We start from the raw sequence: 17,350 nt of genomic DNA on the forward strand, positions 1-17,350 counted from the left end.
TGGAGTCTGCCAGTCAGCAGAACTGGAGGCTATGTTAGCAGGGGAATTGTGGGAATTTTAATCCAGAGAAGGAACATTCTCCATTTCTGAGCCTAAGCACAACAATGAGGTGTTGCAGAGTTTTGAATTTTTGGTTAAATTCCTCTAGTGAGCAGCAGAACCGCAGGGATCCACAGAGCAGAATAGCATCAAGTTCTCTTAGAGTCAACCACTCTTTTTCTCATTAACTGGCACTTACATTCTCAATAACTGACTCTGAGACATTAGTAGGAGAAAGAATAAAAACAATTTTCTTTACTTACACTTATGAACAAATCAACAAACATTACTGCTTTGAACAATGGACTTCAACAGACTCACTGTTTTCAAAATACTACTGGGAGGGAAGAAGATAGTGAGCAGAGAAGTGGAGCTCTCTTTGAATTCTGAGGCAGGGAAGGAATTATTAGTGTTGGATAGATTGATAATTACCCAGTCCAGAAAGGTTCCTTCCAGGCAGCATGCAAGGTTGCAGAAACTCCAACATAAGGTTAGCCTTGTTTCCTATGCATGCAAAGCAGAATAAGAAGTACAGTAAAAACAACCCAAAGTTCTGTGGCATCTTAAAGACGTTTTAAAGGCATCAGCCTTAGTAGATTGCTCCCCACTTCTTGAGCTGCATCTTGGGTTAAAGATGTCTGATGTTTTCTACAACAGACTGAAACAGCTGCCTTCTTAATAGAATAGGAAGTGATTCCCAGAAGATCCATCCTTGCCTTGCGGGGATTGCCTGACACCAAAGCAGGTCTGATTTCCTCCAGCATTACAATCAGTCCCTCATCTTTTAATATCTTGCTATGCCTCTTCCACCTGCTGTCTCTGCTTATGTAGCAGTATGCCAATTACTTTACTTTGCTGCCAGATCTGAACCTGCCTGCTTGAGTCCCCCGAGATGCATCAGAAATGGTTGCTTTTTTAAATATATGGCTCTTGTGTAAAGGAGAACACCACAGGTCACTCCGGAATTTTAAAATTATATGTATATATATATTTAAAGGAATCACTCAATGCATATGACCTGAATACATATTAATAAGGCCCAAGAGACATTTAATATTGTTATTTATTTATTTATCTACTTCATATGAGAAAGGGGAGGGGAAAGTGAAGTTGCAGGGGAACTACTTGGAATCCAGGAAGGAAACTTTGGAAAATAGATCTTGCTGGCTGCCCCAAAAGCTCATTAGGTTTCCATAATAGTTATGAAATAACTTGCCTGTTGGGAAAAGTGTAACTGAGCTGGAAGCTGACAGTACAGCTACTTCAGCAACAGGGGATGATGTAGTCTGGGTCGCTTTGGAACAGTTCGGAATGGTGGGGCTTAATTAGATTGCTCCTTCTGTTCACATGGAAATTGTTCCTGCATCCCGTATAGTTGAGATCTGGTCAGCCACAGGTTGCCGTGTGATTATTCCATGTGATTGCAATGTGCCCCTCCCCTTCTTGCTCCCCACTTCCTGTCCTCTTTTTCAATAGCTGTATAATAAATGGGAAACAGACTGTCTCCATTTGCTTGTGGTAAGTCATTAATGCTATTTTTTAATGCACACAAAGGGGGGAAGGTATGGAATGCTATATTTAAGCCCTGCATTGCTCCTTCCTTTTTTAAAATTATTTTTTTAAGTGGCATACTGCTGGATTCATTGCTGAAGAACCTTAAGTGACCTTTTGGCTTTCTTTGTTTCTGAAATACATTTCCATCTTAAAAGAAATAAACATTACTGCCTATTGTATTTTTGGAAACAAAAAAAATTGTAACATGCATTTTTTTCATTTCAAAATAGGATGGAGGATGCCATCTGCAGTTACAAATCATGTAGGAAGAACATATCCTCAACCCCACACTGGAGTGAGCTAGGCGATCACACAGCAAGAAAACCATGTTTATTTGTACTAATGCTGATGCAAAAGGGTTTGATATTGAATGCATCATTAAGATCCATTAGCTTCAGAAAAATCTCACTCAGGGTAGAAATTAAAATTGCTAGAAAACTGCCAGTGGCCATGCTTACTCTGGGATTCTGGGAGTTGAAATCCAAAGAAGCTTGTAGACTGCCACACACAGACTACTTCTGCTTCTTACTCTGAGGAAGCAAAGTATTAAGGGTTAGACTGTACAGGCTTAAATCCTGCTGCACAGCTATGCAATTGGTATAAAATTTAGTTGTGAACTGTTGTAAATTAAGAAATCTCTGTAGATGTTATCTGATGCATATTGAGTCATGCAGCTTAGCATGTAACAAATAACCTTTACAGAAATTTATTAAATCACAGCAGTTCATCTCTAAAAGTTATGCCATTTGCTTGACTAAGCAACAGGATTTCAAATGCTGCCAGCGTTCATAGCTGTCACCTTGAAGGCAGGGCAAGGTGAAGACACCGCACTGTACCAGAACGGCCTTGGTAGCCAGATGGGCAGTATAACAGTTGAATAAATAAAATAAAAGAAATAAATGAGTACTCTTCAGGCTATTGGTCAATTCAGCCTCATATTGTCTGCTGTGACAGATGGCAATGGCTTTCAGAGTTTCAGGCCTGCCCTCTTCTATTGCAGTGCCCCAGGCGGCAGCATGCCCTTCGTCCTTGGACCTGTTTGGGTTTGGTTGGCTCAGTCAAAGGGGTGGAAATATATTTTGTTAATGCTGTGCCAGGCTTCGAAGAACACTACAATCTTAAGTGCCCTCCCCTTGGCATCTGCTTTAAGCGATGTCTGCAGTTTGTTTCTATGGCATGTTACCACCCGTCCCTCAACTGTTTACACTGGGCCATAACAAGCAATCTCGGGAGAATAACAATAAGCTACTGCTGAATCCCCCTGCATTTAAAGAATGCAAAACTCTTGCTGGCTAAGCATGAACTCATCTAGTGGGTGGCTGTTCTGTGCCTGTTTGCTTCCATCTGAATCCCCACGATTTTTCTGGTAGGAACTCAAGTTGACATATACGGAGGTTCCTTAAATTTTTTTTTGTATTAGTTAGCCCCACATTTTTCTGCATTCCTTTTCATTTGAAAAGCCAAGTAGGAAAAAAGCAAATAAAACAATAGACCAATAAATAATAAGAAAAAAAGAATAACAATCAAATATAAACAAAACAATCCATTAAATGATTTTTCAAAACTCATTGACACTGTAATAGTTAAGAAAACATGCAGCGTGTGAGGGGGGGGGGTCTTATCCCTCCTGTCTGCAGTATACCTCCTAACCAGTAGGAGAGCACAAGGTGCACTTGGAACCCTTCCAAGGGATTGAGGCTAAAAACTGGATGGAATTGCATCTGCTTCTTGGTTTTGTTTCTGGTGATGAGGTCCTCTGCCAGTACCAGCTCGCCCTAGTGGGGAAATGGCTGATTTAACTGATTGGTATTGGTGGGGGGGGGGAATTTTGTACATTTGGAGCCCGCCAAATTTCATGGAGAAGATCCATCCCAAATCATGGGCACCACAACAAAGCGTCGGGCAAAATTCACTCTTTTTCAGTCTGTAGGCCCTCCATTCTCTTCCAGAGAAGAGATTCTCTATATGGTTTGAGGGCCACCTTGGCATCCCTCCTTCATGATAGAGAGCCACCGCAGTTTTTCCACTGCCCATCCTTTCCATTGCCTAACACGCAATCATAGATTTTGATGCTCTGGGGCAAAGCCCCAATTGCCCTTCCCTACTTATAGCCCTGTCCTTCATAGTTGCTGGGCCAGTCTGAGAGGTTGAGACCAATGTAAATGTCACCCTGCATTTGGGGACTGCAAATCAGATTTTCCTGGTTTGAGGTTGACAATCGGACCACCACCTCTACAGCTTGCTGCCTCTGAGTTCCAGCAGGAGCAGAGCACAAATGCACCCTTAAGGGAGCAATTTCTTCCAGTCCCAGTGCTATCCACTTAGTTCAGAATCTGCCTATTGTTTCCTGCTCCTTATTTCTGTCTGTCAGCTGCAGGCGGGGAGGTCATTGCTTGCAAGAAGGAAGCGCTTGGTGAAAAGGAGATATACCGTCTCAGACAAGGCTTTCTGCCAAGCCTTTCTGCAAGTTAACCAGAGGGTAATCCAACCCATGCATGCAAGAGCAGAAAGAATGCTTTCTTTTTAATAGGTTGTCTGATTATCCAATGAATAGCAGATGCCTTAAGGGTTAAAAGCCTGTTCCATCAACTTGGAAGGACATCGTCAGGAAGGACCAAAGCTTGGAAAATTTTTTTGGGGGGGGGGGACTTCAGCTCCCAGAATCTGCAGTCCTTGCCACTCGCTGGCAACTACATCTGTCTACATTACACAGTGATATCAGTTTTATATAACTTGGAAGATACGCACAAACTCTGTCCAACAGGATATTGGAATTTGTCATTTGGTATGGTCCTTAGAATGTCCTGCTGGAGGACTTCCATGAACTCCTTGAACCAGAGCAAAGAATTCTTCTAAGTATTTAATTGGACTCCATGTCCCCAGATTCCATCAGACAGAGCCACAACAGTTACACTGATATCAAACTGCTATAATCTTGTAGTGCAGATACAGCAAGCAAGCAAATGATGGAGCTGAAGAGGGGGAAAGTGGCAGGTACTGCTAACAGTTTGACCACTTCTTCTCCCACTTTTTTAGAGTGGCAGGGGTGCGCGTGTTAGTTTCTGCACAATTTGATAAATTGTTTTTTAAAGTTTTGGTTGTCATTCCAATCATGGCAATCCCACTAGTTAGCTAGTTACCATTTAAGGTCCAGTTATGAAAAAAAGTAACTTATGATTCTTCAACTGCAACTTACAGAAACCTTCCCTTAGCCTAGCCGCTGACATGCTGGTATTCTGAGAGTTGAACCCCACCCCCACCCCCCGAAAGTAACTTTCCTATCTCTGGAACTAAACCTTGCTTGTTCCAGCTACCTTGTCTTGGCACTGCCAAAACTGACTTCCTGGTACCTCCCCCCTGCCCCGCTGCCAATCCCTTGCTGACCTTCTGCATCTCTGTTAGCTGATGGAAGCTTCTCAGCCTTGGCTGGCATGAACTGAATTTCAGAACCTGTTTAAGTTTTGGAACTGAGGTTTTGGTTTGATGTTTCAGGTGGAGCTAACTAACAGCACTGGGGGGAATGAATGCATAAAAAGATGGTCTCTTTTGCACCTTTGTGCTGTTGTGTGAATTAAATGGGCAATCACCAACAGAGGAGAGAACCCTCAGTTTGCCCACAAAGCATGATTGCAGAAGGAGGGAGGGAGAGGAAGAAATACGCTCATGACATTGTTTTGCTCCTCTGATTTGTTGCAAAGGATGTGGTGGATGAAGATGTATTTTTAAAATAACAAATTTTAACCCAGACCTCAGAAAAAGGACTTGTTTGGATTGAAGCTCTCAGAATATCCCAGGTTTATAGTTAGGGCTATGGGCAATGCTGGTCATAAAAGTAACTGTTCTGAGTTCTGTCCTCCTTGGGCAGTTCTAATCATGCAAAATGTGAATAATTGGAAAAGCCAGTTTTTTTGGACTACTGCTGGCAATGCTGGCTGAAAAATTCCAGGAGCTACAGTTGAAAACATAACTTTTTCATGATCTGTAAGATCTGTCCCACCCATCCATCACACTTCATGTCCCGGGTCACCAATACAGGCAGACGCATCCAGCCTAATGACTTTTCATACAATGATCATTCAAATGCCACCAGTTCTTAACTCTTCTCTTGCTCCATTTGCTCCACAGTAGCCCTGGGCATGAGTGAGTAATCTGCACCACTTTCCTTTAAAGGCAAGTCCTGCACTGTCTAACCTGTTCCTGGGAATGGAAGCGTAAGCAAGATTACAATTAGCTGCAGCCTCCCTAAACTTTCTTAGAGTCAAGCTGGACATAAGTGGTACTCCTTCAGGTTGTGAAAGACATTTATTTGTTGCAGCATGTGCTTTTAGGAGACTTGTGGTGCAGTGGTTACACTACAGCACTGTAATCAAGACTCAGCTCATGACCTGAGTTTAATCTCAATGGGCTCAGGAAGCTGGCTTGAGGTTGACTCCGCCTTCCATCCATCCAGCTTGGTAAATTGAGTACCCAGCTTCGAGGGTGGGAGACGGCAATGTGCAGCCTACATAATTAAATTATAAATTGCCCAGAGAGTGCTTTAAGCACTGTGGGGTAATATCTAAACTGTACAATTTTGCTTTACTTTTTCTTCATCTCTGTACAGTATCTTGCATTTAGTGAGCGTTCTTTTAATTGGCATCAGAAGTAAATGCAGGCTTGCTTTGCAAATCTGATTACCAGGACATCTTTGAGAAAATCCTACCCATGGAGTAAAAATTTGTGAATCTCAACAAATAAGTATTCCATTTTAATGCCTAATCTGATGCTCAGTGAACCAAAGGACAACAACATTCTTTGTTCAAGGGCAATCAGTGTAGAGCACATAGGGTAAGCCTTAGGGTAGTAGGTGCTTTCAATTACAAAGCGGGGGAGATTCCATTCTGGGTGTTATTCTGTTAATTTAAGTGAGTTGTGCAAAATGTTGAGCCTAATTTGGAGGTTAGGGTTCAGGACTTCAGTCAGCTTCTGCAAAATTCAGTTTAAAATCTAGACCAGATTGACTGACCCTGTGAAATCAGAATCACTAGCTGAACTTGGAAAATATGATTTAGGTGATTTTTGTCTTTGTAACTGCTGCTTCCAATTGCAAATTAGGCTTCTAAGTGCTGACAGGGATGTGACTAAGTGAAAACCAGAAAAGAGAGAATGAAAATGGAGGAACTGTGTGACACCTATCTTGCATTTTGTTGTTGTTTAGTCGTTTAGTCATGTCCAACTCTTCGTGACCCCATGACCAGAGCACGCCAGGCCCTCCTGTCTTCCACTGCCTCCCGGAATCTGGTCAAATTGGTAGCTTTGATGACACTGTCCATCCATCTCATCCTCTGTCGTCCCCTTCTCCTCTTGCCTTCACTCTTTCCTGACATCAGGGTCTTTTCCAGGGAGTCTTCTCTTTTCATGAGATGGCCAAAGTACTGGAGCCTCAGCTTCAGGATCTGTCCTTCCAGTGAGCACTCAGGATTGATTTCCTTCCAAATTGACAGCTTTGTTCTCCTTGCAGTCCAGGGGACTCTCAAGAATCTCCTCCAGCACCACAAGTCAAAAGCATCAATTCTTCAGCGGTCAGCCTTCTTTATGGCCCAGCTCTCACTTCCATACATCGCTACCGGAAAAACCATAGCTTTGACTATGCGGACCTTTGTCGGCAAGGTGATGTCTCTGCTTTTTAAGATCCATGTGCTTTGCATGCACTAACGCAGATGCAAAGAGAGTGCGAAGAAGATCTATTTGCATAAATGGAATATTTAAATATGTTGCAAGGCTTTGCTCGGGATGCCAGCATTCCGAGTGCCTGAGGGCTTAATATGAGACTATGTAGTAGGTTTCATCTTGAGTATGCATGTTACCTACAAAAGCTCTCAGGATTGATCTCCAGCAGGAGATGGGAAAACTCTACCCAAAAACTGGTTCCAGCCTGGGAGTATAACATTAACCTAGATGGAGCAGTGGTCTAGCTTGGTATAAGGCAGGTTCATACATTCATAATTCAAACCAGTTGAATTCATAAATTCAAGCTTCTAGTTATCTATGAATCTGCAATGGAACTACAGTACATGGGCATTTGTACATTTAAGCTTCTAAATAACTTGTCCTTTTGAATCTGCAACTAACATACATGGACATCATGCTACATAATAAGAACTTAGTGACTTTCCACATATACGTTTCTACCCGTCTGTATATCTTTTAAAAAAATGTTTTCATATCAGACCTGAGGGGGGACTGCTATGACTAGGGTCTGGAGGAGGTAAAAAAACCAATCACAACCCAGCTTGCTAAAAAGACAGTTACTCAAAGCCAAAGTGTATGAGGTTTTAGCTTTGTCAGCCTCCTTTTTCCTCCTGTTCTAGGCAGTTATGACACAGCTCCTAACTCCTTCTAGGGGTTCTGTTTTCTGCTCATAGCCTCTGTCTCTCTTTGATTGAATGTTTTGGTGGAGCTGTTTGGAATGATGATGAGAATACTCCCTGACCTCTTCATTGCAGGCCCTCAGCTGCTCGGTGATTTGAAAGTTTATTTCTCCTGCTGTTGTGGTAGCACCTTGACCCAGTGCATCACCTGCTTTTAGCTTTGGTCAGGGCTGAGATATTTTACAGATGGTGTATCAATTACGACTCTTGACTCCAGACTCCTTGCTTGAAACCATGGAGAAGTCTTTTGGGATCTGGAGAACTGCATACTTCTCTGAGTTGAAATCTTCAGTGTGTTTGCAAAAAGGCAGGCAGAAGAAAGGAGAGGAAAAATGTATGCTTTTTGTTTGCAGGACCCCGATATTTTCACTCCTGTCTGAGTGATTTTAGAATGAATGAAGGGGGCTGAAGTGAACATTCACAATTCTGTACAGCAAGGATAGGGACAGCATGGCTTTCCAGAGACTGTTGATCAACAGTATCCACCTTCCTGAGCCAATATAATCAGTGATGAAGGATGATAGGAGCTGCAGTACACAGGTATCTGAGCACACAGTCTCCACACCAGGTTTGTGGTTTTACTTTGTGTTTATAACTCTAGATGGGCTGCTGCTAGCAGTCTGAAGTGAGCCAGGGATTGTAAAGACGCTGAGGACACAAACCAACCAACTAAGCTACAAATTAGGGCCTTGTCTTATGTTCCTTTTATGTACTGTCAAGCCACCCCCAAATTATGGCAACCTTAGTCTGGTTTTTAATAGATGAGATTTCAAGGAGTGGCTTACCATTGCTACCCCTTGTGAGTTTCCATAGCCAAGGGAGAATTTGAACCCAGTTCTTGAGTACTAGTCTGACTATCTTTCCCCTGTATTACATTTGAGCCATCCTCAAATTATAAGGGATTTCTAAATAAACATGAACAGATACAGTACCAAACTCAGTTTTACCAGTGGGCTATCATTTCACTTTTAATTACTCCTTGTGTTACAGATTAATTATTCTCAGTCAGATTGCTGTCATCCTTATCCTTGCCTGCACACATGCAAATAATTTGTCTCATTGCACATGACTGGCCCAATGCCCTTATAGACTGGCCTGAAAAATACAGGGAAATACTTCTTGCTTCTCTCTTGTGGCTGATTCTGATATTGCACTTTGGAAATATTTAGAAAAAAATATGAAACAAAATGATTTGTTTATTCATTTACTATTTAGGATTGTCAAACAAAGAGTCTAAACCCCTCAAAAATGCTTCTTAAAGTTAGTCTAAAGGTACCTTAAAATGCCCTTCAAAACAATTATTTGAAAGTTACAAGGTCTTGCTGATTATTCCTAAGTAATTCAAGTGTTACTTAGTATACATAAAAAGTAACTTTGTGGCTATAAGACTATCTGTTGTCCAAACAGATACTGTAAGTCCTTCACTTATTAGTTACTTGTGAGCTCTGGGTTGCTTAGAATAATACACCTGGAGGAGTAATAATGTAGTACCTGTTAAATGTGACATATTTTATGATCTCAGCATATCAAAATCCAGTCCAAGGTTCTAGACTGGCCCTTGCTGATGCTTAGGCATTGCTGTGTTACTGTACAGAACCATATGGATGTAGGAGAACCAGAGCCTGCAGTTCAAAGTTCCAGAATTTGCTAATTTTCAGGGATTACACAATCATCTGCCACCCCCCTCTTTAATCTTCACAATAGCTGGGGTAGACACTGATCCCCCCAGGAACAATATACTGTACTGTTGCAAACTCTCTGTACTGTAATGCAAAGTACTGGAGGGTGGGTTGGTCTGGAATCAAGAGCCACTAGCTTTACAAAAAAACTGTTCCTCATGTGTTAATATGGATCAACTCAGATGTCTGCATTTTAGACTCTCTTTAATGGGGCCAGGCTGGCGATGGTGATTGCCGTGAGGAGAGCCTGCACTTCCAAATTTCCCACTATGCCACTGCAGAGCAGTTAATGTCTTGTCTGCAGCGCTAATCACAATCAGCAGGGTTGCAGACAGTCCTTGAAGAAAAGATGGCTTTTATGCTCCCTTTGGAAAGTGGATCAGCTTTTTTTTTGTTCTTTTTCCTTTCTTCTTTTTCCTTTCTGGTGCTTTCAGCTGCTATACTCTCAGGAACTGAAGAGCCTGCAAAGTTAGTTCCTGTAACACACTCCTATTTTATTTGAGCTCTTAAGAAGTCCAGAATCTCTCTCTCTCTCTCTCTCTTTCTCTGTATGTGTGAGATCAGGAGAGAAATGATGCATTTATTTACAGAAATGGATTCATTCCTTCAGAGTAAAAGGTTTCTGGATGAGCTGAAACTGTGTTGTACCCTGCTGGCTGTTATTGCTGCTTTTAATTCATGGGGGTTAAAACAGCAGCACCTTAAGCGTCATTTGTTTTGTAATTGAATGGATTAGTGTGCAGGGCATGAGGCTGTAACCACACAGATCACCTGCAGATGTAGGCACTGGAGACTGAATACAACAGCCTGAGAAGTTCTATGTTTGTTTTGCTGGTTTATTTATATCCAGAATGTGGAACCTGGAGCCTTCCAGACATGGTCAGATAAGAATTTCCATCATATGTGACCACGAGCCATTTTTGCTAGGATGGATGGGGATTGTGCAAGATGGTCAGAAGCAGTCACATCCAAGAGAGCCTGTGAAACCACCAAGCTAAACGTGCCTGTTGAAATCCATATGGCTTAGAATGGTTCCTCGTGCATCAGGAAAGACAAATTATAATGCATATTTGCTCAAAATTGCATATGCTGATGTATATGGAAACGAAATTGGGAAAGATTTGTATTGGACCTCCTTAGGATTCTTTGCCAGTTAACTTTCAAATAGAAAATGTCTTGAAAAAGAGGACTGTTCCCTTGTAGCCTTTCAAACAGAACTGTCTTCTGTAAAAGTGGATAGATCACCAAGCTAATAGGGCAAGCATGGGCAACAGATAGAGCAGGATCTATGGATGGCTCTCTCTCTCTGAATTGGCAAGAGAAAAGCAAGAATAACATAACTCCAATATGCCTGGGAAATGTCCATTGTAGATTTGATGCCAAAATCTATTGAGCTATCAGGCAGTCCATACACATTTTGCTGTCTGCTTGCCCCCAGCAGTGGCCAGATTATTGTGGCACCTCTTTGTAGAGATGGCAGTAAAAACAACAACATAATAGCAAACTGAATAACTGTAATTTGCTACCCCTCCGTAATATTTAAAATCTGTTGTCTGGGATGGCAGCTTGACCAGATCTCATGGAGGCACCAGTCCTGCGTTCCTGCAATAAATTCTGGGCCTTTTATTGATCTACCTTTCTGGGTTTTTTTGGCTGGACCCTGCACAGATTTGATATTCTTGATTCCTGCTGTAACTTGCATAGTCTCTCCAGCCTCTGTGACTTTATTGCACACTTATGTATTTAATTTGCATGCCTTTCATAAGGAAATAAAAGCCTATACGCAAATGTTGGGGTGGGTGAGTTAGCTCATTGTGGTTAATGACCCTCCATTATGGACACCAGTAATCCAATGGAAGAATTTCTTCTTTAAAAATCATATTCAAAAAGATGCGGCATTGAATTCCCTGACGCCAGTACAACTGTAAACACAGCCAATGCTGTCCCAGATTCCAGCTGGTTATAGAAATGCTGCGTTTCCTCAGACTTTTGAGTCCAAATTACTGGTGGAAATGTTTAATTTCTTACCAGGACCTGACATGCTGTCCAGCAGCTCTTTTCTGTATCCTTTCTCCAACAGCACAAAATTGAGACATGTGAAGACTCTTAAGTCGGATGTTGATAAAGCTCGCCGAATTAGATAAATCCAAAGTGGAGATATGTATTTCATCTTAGAGTTGATGTGTGCAAGGGGGGTGGAAGCCTCAGATCCTTGAACACTCTCATAATGCAAAAGCCGGAAAGAGAGAAGCTAATTTATTTATTTATATTTTATTTATTTATTTATTGGACTTATATACCGCCCCATAGCGCTACAAGCACTCTCCGGGCAGTTTACAATTTTTTAATTATACAGGCTACACATTGCCCCCCCCAGCAAGCTGGGTACTCATTTTACCGACCTCGGAAGGATGGAAGGCTGAGTCAACCTTGAGCCGGCTACCTGGGATTTGAACCCCAGGTCGTGAGCACAGTTTTAGCTGCAGTACAGCGTTTTAACCACTGCGCCACGAGGCTGCTTGGAGGTGCATTCAACATAAAGTTGATTTAATTTATAAATTTAATTTATAAATTTAATTTATAAAACCCTTAGCTTCAACCCAGAGTTCTTGGAGGTGCCTCTGAAATGGATTAGCTGAGTTTTACCATGTAAACAAATAAGGAGTTTAGGAAGAAGTGCAAACTCCCACCGCCATTTACAATCAGCTTTAAATAGTTACTGGTATATGATTATCTTCAAGAGATTTGGGAATATTCTTCCTTTTTCTTATTTCATTTTGTTTATCTTATTCTTTTAAGTCTAGAAAGAAGTAAAATAAGCACTAACAAATTAGGGAAGGGTGGGGAGAACAGGCTCAGTCTAGTAGGTAGAGTTCTGGCATAGGAATCAGAAGATCTAGCTTGAGATTCTCACTCAGCCATGGAAAGTCACTGGGTGTTTGTGTGGAGCTGGTAAAACCATCTGCTGAACATTTCTCATACCTTTAAAACCCTGCTAGGATCACTGTCATTCAGAAGTAACCTAATGACATGTAACAACAGGGAGATGTATATCCATACAGATGTTATTAGGCTACAACTCCCATCAGCCCTTAGCTGTGCTGGTTTAGGAATAGATTATCAGAACTGCGATCTAGCAACATCTAGAGGACTGCATGTTCCCCCATGCCTGAATCTGGGTTGTGCAACTAGAGTAAGAGAGTAAGAGGAAAGATTTCTCTTTACTTCACCTTCTTATATGCTGTTTTGGGTTCCATTGCTATTCATGCCTGGTTCCATCCTTGCTGACTCTCACTGCTTTCTTGAATCTTGTGTGGAACATAGACCAGTATATGGTGCCCATTGATGAAGGATGATGTTACAGATAATCTGCCTATAGAAGAGGGAATTCCTTCAATGTGGAAAGCAACCTGAGTGTACAGTTTCTTCACCTCTCTTAATTTGCAAATTAGCTATCCGTGTGCACAGAAATGCACGTGTGTGAGAGATTCTTCTTCCAAACTTAAGTCCAGGCTCCTTTGAAGTCTGATTTCTCAAAGGCAAACGTCTGTCTGAATTACGTCTCTCCAATACCTATCATGCTGTTAGCAGTTATTATAGCTATGTTTAATTTCTGCTTCTGCTTCTAGTGAATAGCTAAATCAGTTTAAAAAAAACACACAGAGTCTGTGTGGCAACTTAAAACTGAACAAGATTTTGGTGGGTGGTGTAAGCTTCCATGGCCTTCATCATCCCACTTCATCTGATGTAACAGTACGTTGTCATGTATTACTGTTCTGCTTATGATTCCTATTCTGTTGAATATTCTGCATCCTGGTGGATCTGGCCTTCCAGAAATACACCACGCTGAGAATTAATGCTGGCAGTGAATTAAGTTAAAGGAAAGCACGGGACTGCCCTTCCAGAGAGGCCAATTAAACTGATGGAAAATCTGGACACAGGGACTTTGGCTGGCACTGGCTCACTCTTGATCTGTGACTGACACAGGACTTCTGCACTGCTCTCTTAATCTGTGATGGCATTTCAAACAGAGGAGCCAAAAAAGTGACGTTTCTCTGTAGGATGGTGGTGAGCTCCCTGTTTGATAAAGGCAGGAAGGAAGTAAACTTGATCTTTTTGAAGGAAACATTTATCCTGTACAGGGAATAGAGCAGATTAATATTGGGGTTCAGATGCACCGTTTTCCATGGACTGTTACTCTGGAAGGATGGAGGACTCTCAAACAATTCTTGCTTCTTTATGTTCAGAGCACTGGGTTTGTTGGCCATCAGGTTCTGTGCAGATTAATAATAATGAATGAGTGGACTGCTTTAATTACCTATATGCAAACATATGAGGAATTTCTCCTGGTTCTCATCAATGGAAATGGCATGGCAAATGTATCTTTGTGCTGTGGCTATTATAGATTTGTTTGTCCAGGTTAAAGAGGTTTTGCAGGTTTTCAAAGATGCTTCAAAAGGAGGTGACAGAGAAATAACTACTCAGGAGAAGCCCAAGACATTTTTCTGCCTGAGGCAAAGGACAAGCAGGCACCCGTTCCATCCCATGCACGACTAATCTGAAACAGGTGTCAGTGTTTGCTGTAGGATACACTCCTCCATCAAACCAGAGACAATTATTTTAGAAGTTTTGGAAGAGGTGAAGTTAAAGGTTGTCCCTGATGCAGGGAGACATCTCAAGAGTTTAGAACGAAGAGCTAAGAAGTTGCAAATACTGACCTCCTCCTGAGGGATTGCCCAAGGTGCCCAGCGGTAGGACCAGCTCTACCGCTTCTCACTGAAGCATCTTCTAGCCTACAATTGACTATCCGTTGGATTCTCCTGGATAGGGAGGGTGTATAAACGGGCTTCCTATTTCGTTTGGTCTCAACATATAAATTAAGTAACTTTTAGTCTCTTTTTTTTCCTATTTCATCCACTTCCAGTTCTGCAATGAAGAAGACGAGGAACTACTATACGAAAAGTTGCAAATACTGTGTGTACACTCAGAGCTGTTGTAATTCATACATTTAAAAAAGCAACAACACATCCACATACATAACAGTAGAGGAAGAATCCAAGTTCAAGTTTCCTCTTTTTGATATTTATTTTATTGAAGCTCTTTCTTTTCAAATTTAAAATTAGGTGTATTTTGAGAGAGCAAGGATGTGGTGGTGCTGCAGGTTAAACCGCAGAAGCCTCTGTGCTGCAAGGTCAGAAGACAAGCAGTCATAAGATCAAATCCACGCAACGGAGTGAGCTGCCGTCATTTGTCCCAGCTCCTGCCAACCTAGCAGCTTGAAAGCATGTAAATGCAAGTAGATAAATAGGTACTACCACGGTATCTAGCCACGTGACCACGGAAACTGTCTACGACATATGCTGGCTCTATGGCTTGGAAACGGGGATGAGCACCGCGGCCTAGAGTCGGACACGACTAGACTAAATGTCAAGGGGAACCTTTACCTTTACCTGAGAGAGCAAATGGAAAGCCAAATTACCCAGAGGGTTTAATTAGAGCAAAAAGCCTCACATAACTTACTCTTCTTCTGCAGTCTTCTATCCACATTTGTGTACAGTGTAACAAATAGCATTTTGGGTAGATTTTTTAAACTTGTGAGTCACTTTCTTACCAATCCTAAATTAAACATACACACCCAAAGTAGCAACAAGATAATTGTGGGAATTAATGTAGTGAAAAACAAAAAGAAATGTTTTACAACAGGAAAAATAACAAATTACTTTTCTGGGCATTGCAAAGATCTAAATAACAAACTTCAGGGACATTCTGAATGAGTGCTAGGCATTAAGTAACACCACTTAATTTTCCCACGAGGACTCTGTCTATTGGGCATTTTTGGAACCTAACGCGACTATTGCCCTAACACACTGCGATCCACATGTTCATTTCTCGTGGTGCTCCAGAATGAAGTCAGACTGAAGGTATTGTGGGAAATGAAAATGGCAGACCACAATGCCCTAGTGGGTGGGCAGCCATTTTGATTTCCCACAGTGCCCCACAATGAAGCTCCACTTGGAGGAAATTAAAGTGCTATTACCTGGCAGTCAGCAGTGATTTGAACCATTGGCGTGCACGCGCGCGCGCGCACGTGTGTGTGAAAAACAACAAATAGTGGTAGCAGGGAAAAGGAGTCATCAGTAGAAATTTCAGCCAAGATGCTGGAGCCTTGGCAACTGCCCAAGAACACTGGGTCTGCCGGTGTTCCTATATGTGTGCATCATGAAGCCAAAATGCATTCTGATGCCCACGAAAATGCCACACCCCAGAAAAATGAATTTATAGAAACTCTTGGGAGGGAGCTGATCTCTGCAGAATAACAATTTTAGCATCTGATAGTATTAACAACATTTTGATGAGGTGTACTGCTAAAACCAAGTACGTAGCAAGACAAAAAAAACTGGGAGATTAGGAGGAGTGGTCAGCTACTAAAGCACTGGGGTTGCTTTGGTTATTTCAGAGTGTTGCATCCGTGCGCAGGAATCCTGCCATGGCCAATGAAAAACTGCTGTGAGAACAGAATTTCATGACAAGCTGAATGCAGATTAACATCTATATGTGGGGGTGGCCTGGCAGAAGTCTGAAAAACTGCCTGGTTTTTACTGGTCTAGCCTGAGCTAGAACAAGAGGTTTCTTATTTGTGGTTTTGTACGCTGCATTTTAGTTTAATGCGGAAATGGGTGGTCAGTCAGTGTTCCCCAGGTCTTTCTGGGCTATACCTCCAGAAAAGTACAACTCCCAGTCAGTGCAGTCCATTGATATGGGAGTCTGGGAGTTCCAGAACCATCTGGAGAGCCGCAAGGCTCCCCTTACATGATTCATGGGTCACTAGTTGCACAGGCCAGTTTGAGCCAGTTCACGTGAAAGAATGGGGTTGCCTATTGCTGGAACAGATTAGAGACATAGCACCTTTCTGTTCCAGAGTTTTCAATTTCTGATGAAAATTCCTCTTTGCTATATAACAGAAATACAGAGACTTATCAAAGAGAATGTACACAAGTTCCCCAGACAGTCCACCCCTTTCTCATTAACAGACAGTTAGTGTCTCGATAACTCATTCTGAAACATTTGTAGGGAAAAGAATAAAAAAAAAACTTTCAGTATGGTACTTATAGTTGTTAACAAATCAAAAACAAACAAAACAATTGCCTTCCAAAGAGAGGGAAAGAAACACTCAGCACTCTGTGAATTCAGAGGTGGGAATAATCAACTGGTTAATGCTAGACAGAGTGACAGTCACTCCTGCACAGACAAGAAAAGTCCTTCTCAGTTGCTGTAACCAAAGGCAGCATGCGATGTTGTAAAAACTCCAACACTTTCAACAAAGGCAGGCAACTTAATAGTGTCACCGGACTTCGACTCCCAGCATTCCCTGTCATTGACTGCGATGGCTAGGGCTGATGGGACTTGGAAATCCAACATCCTCTTGAGGGCTGCTCCTTGACCATCCCTACTAGAGGATTGCAGAATTCTGAACTACAGTTCCCAGAATTCCATGGTTCACGCAGTCGGTAGCCATGCTGTCTAGAGAATTCTGCGAGCTGTAGTCCAAAACTAAAATCTGCACTCATGCCTGCCTTGGACGTAATTTTTAGAAAACAGCAGTGCATGGGATGCAACAGGGCTTAGTGTGAGTGGGGTGCTATTTGGACTACAATTCCTAATTGGACT

This window comes from Pogona vitticeps, chromosome 7, assembly GCF_051106095.1.
Source record: "Pogona vitticeps strain Pit_001003342236 chromosome 7, PviZW2.1, whole genome shotgun sequence".
NCBI lineage: Eukaryota > Metazoa > Chordata > Lepidosauria > Squamata > Agamidae > Pogona > Pogona vitticeps.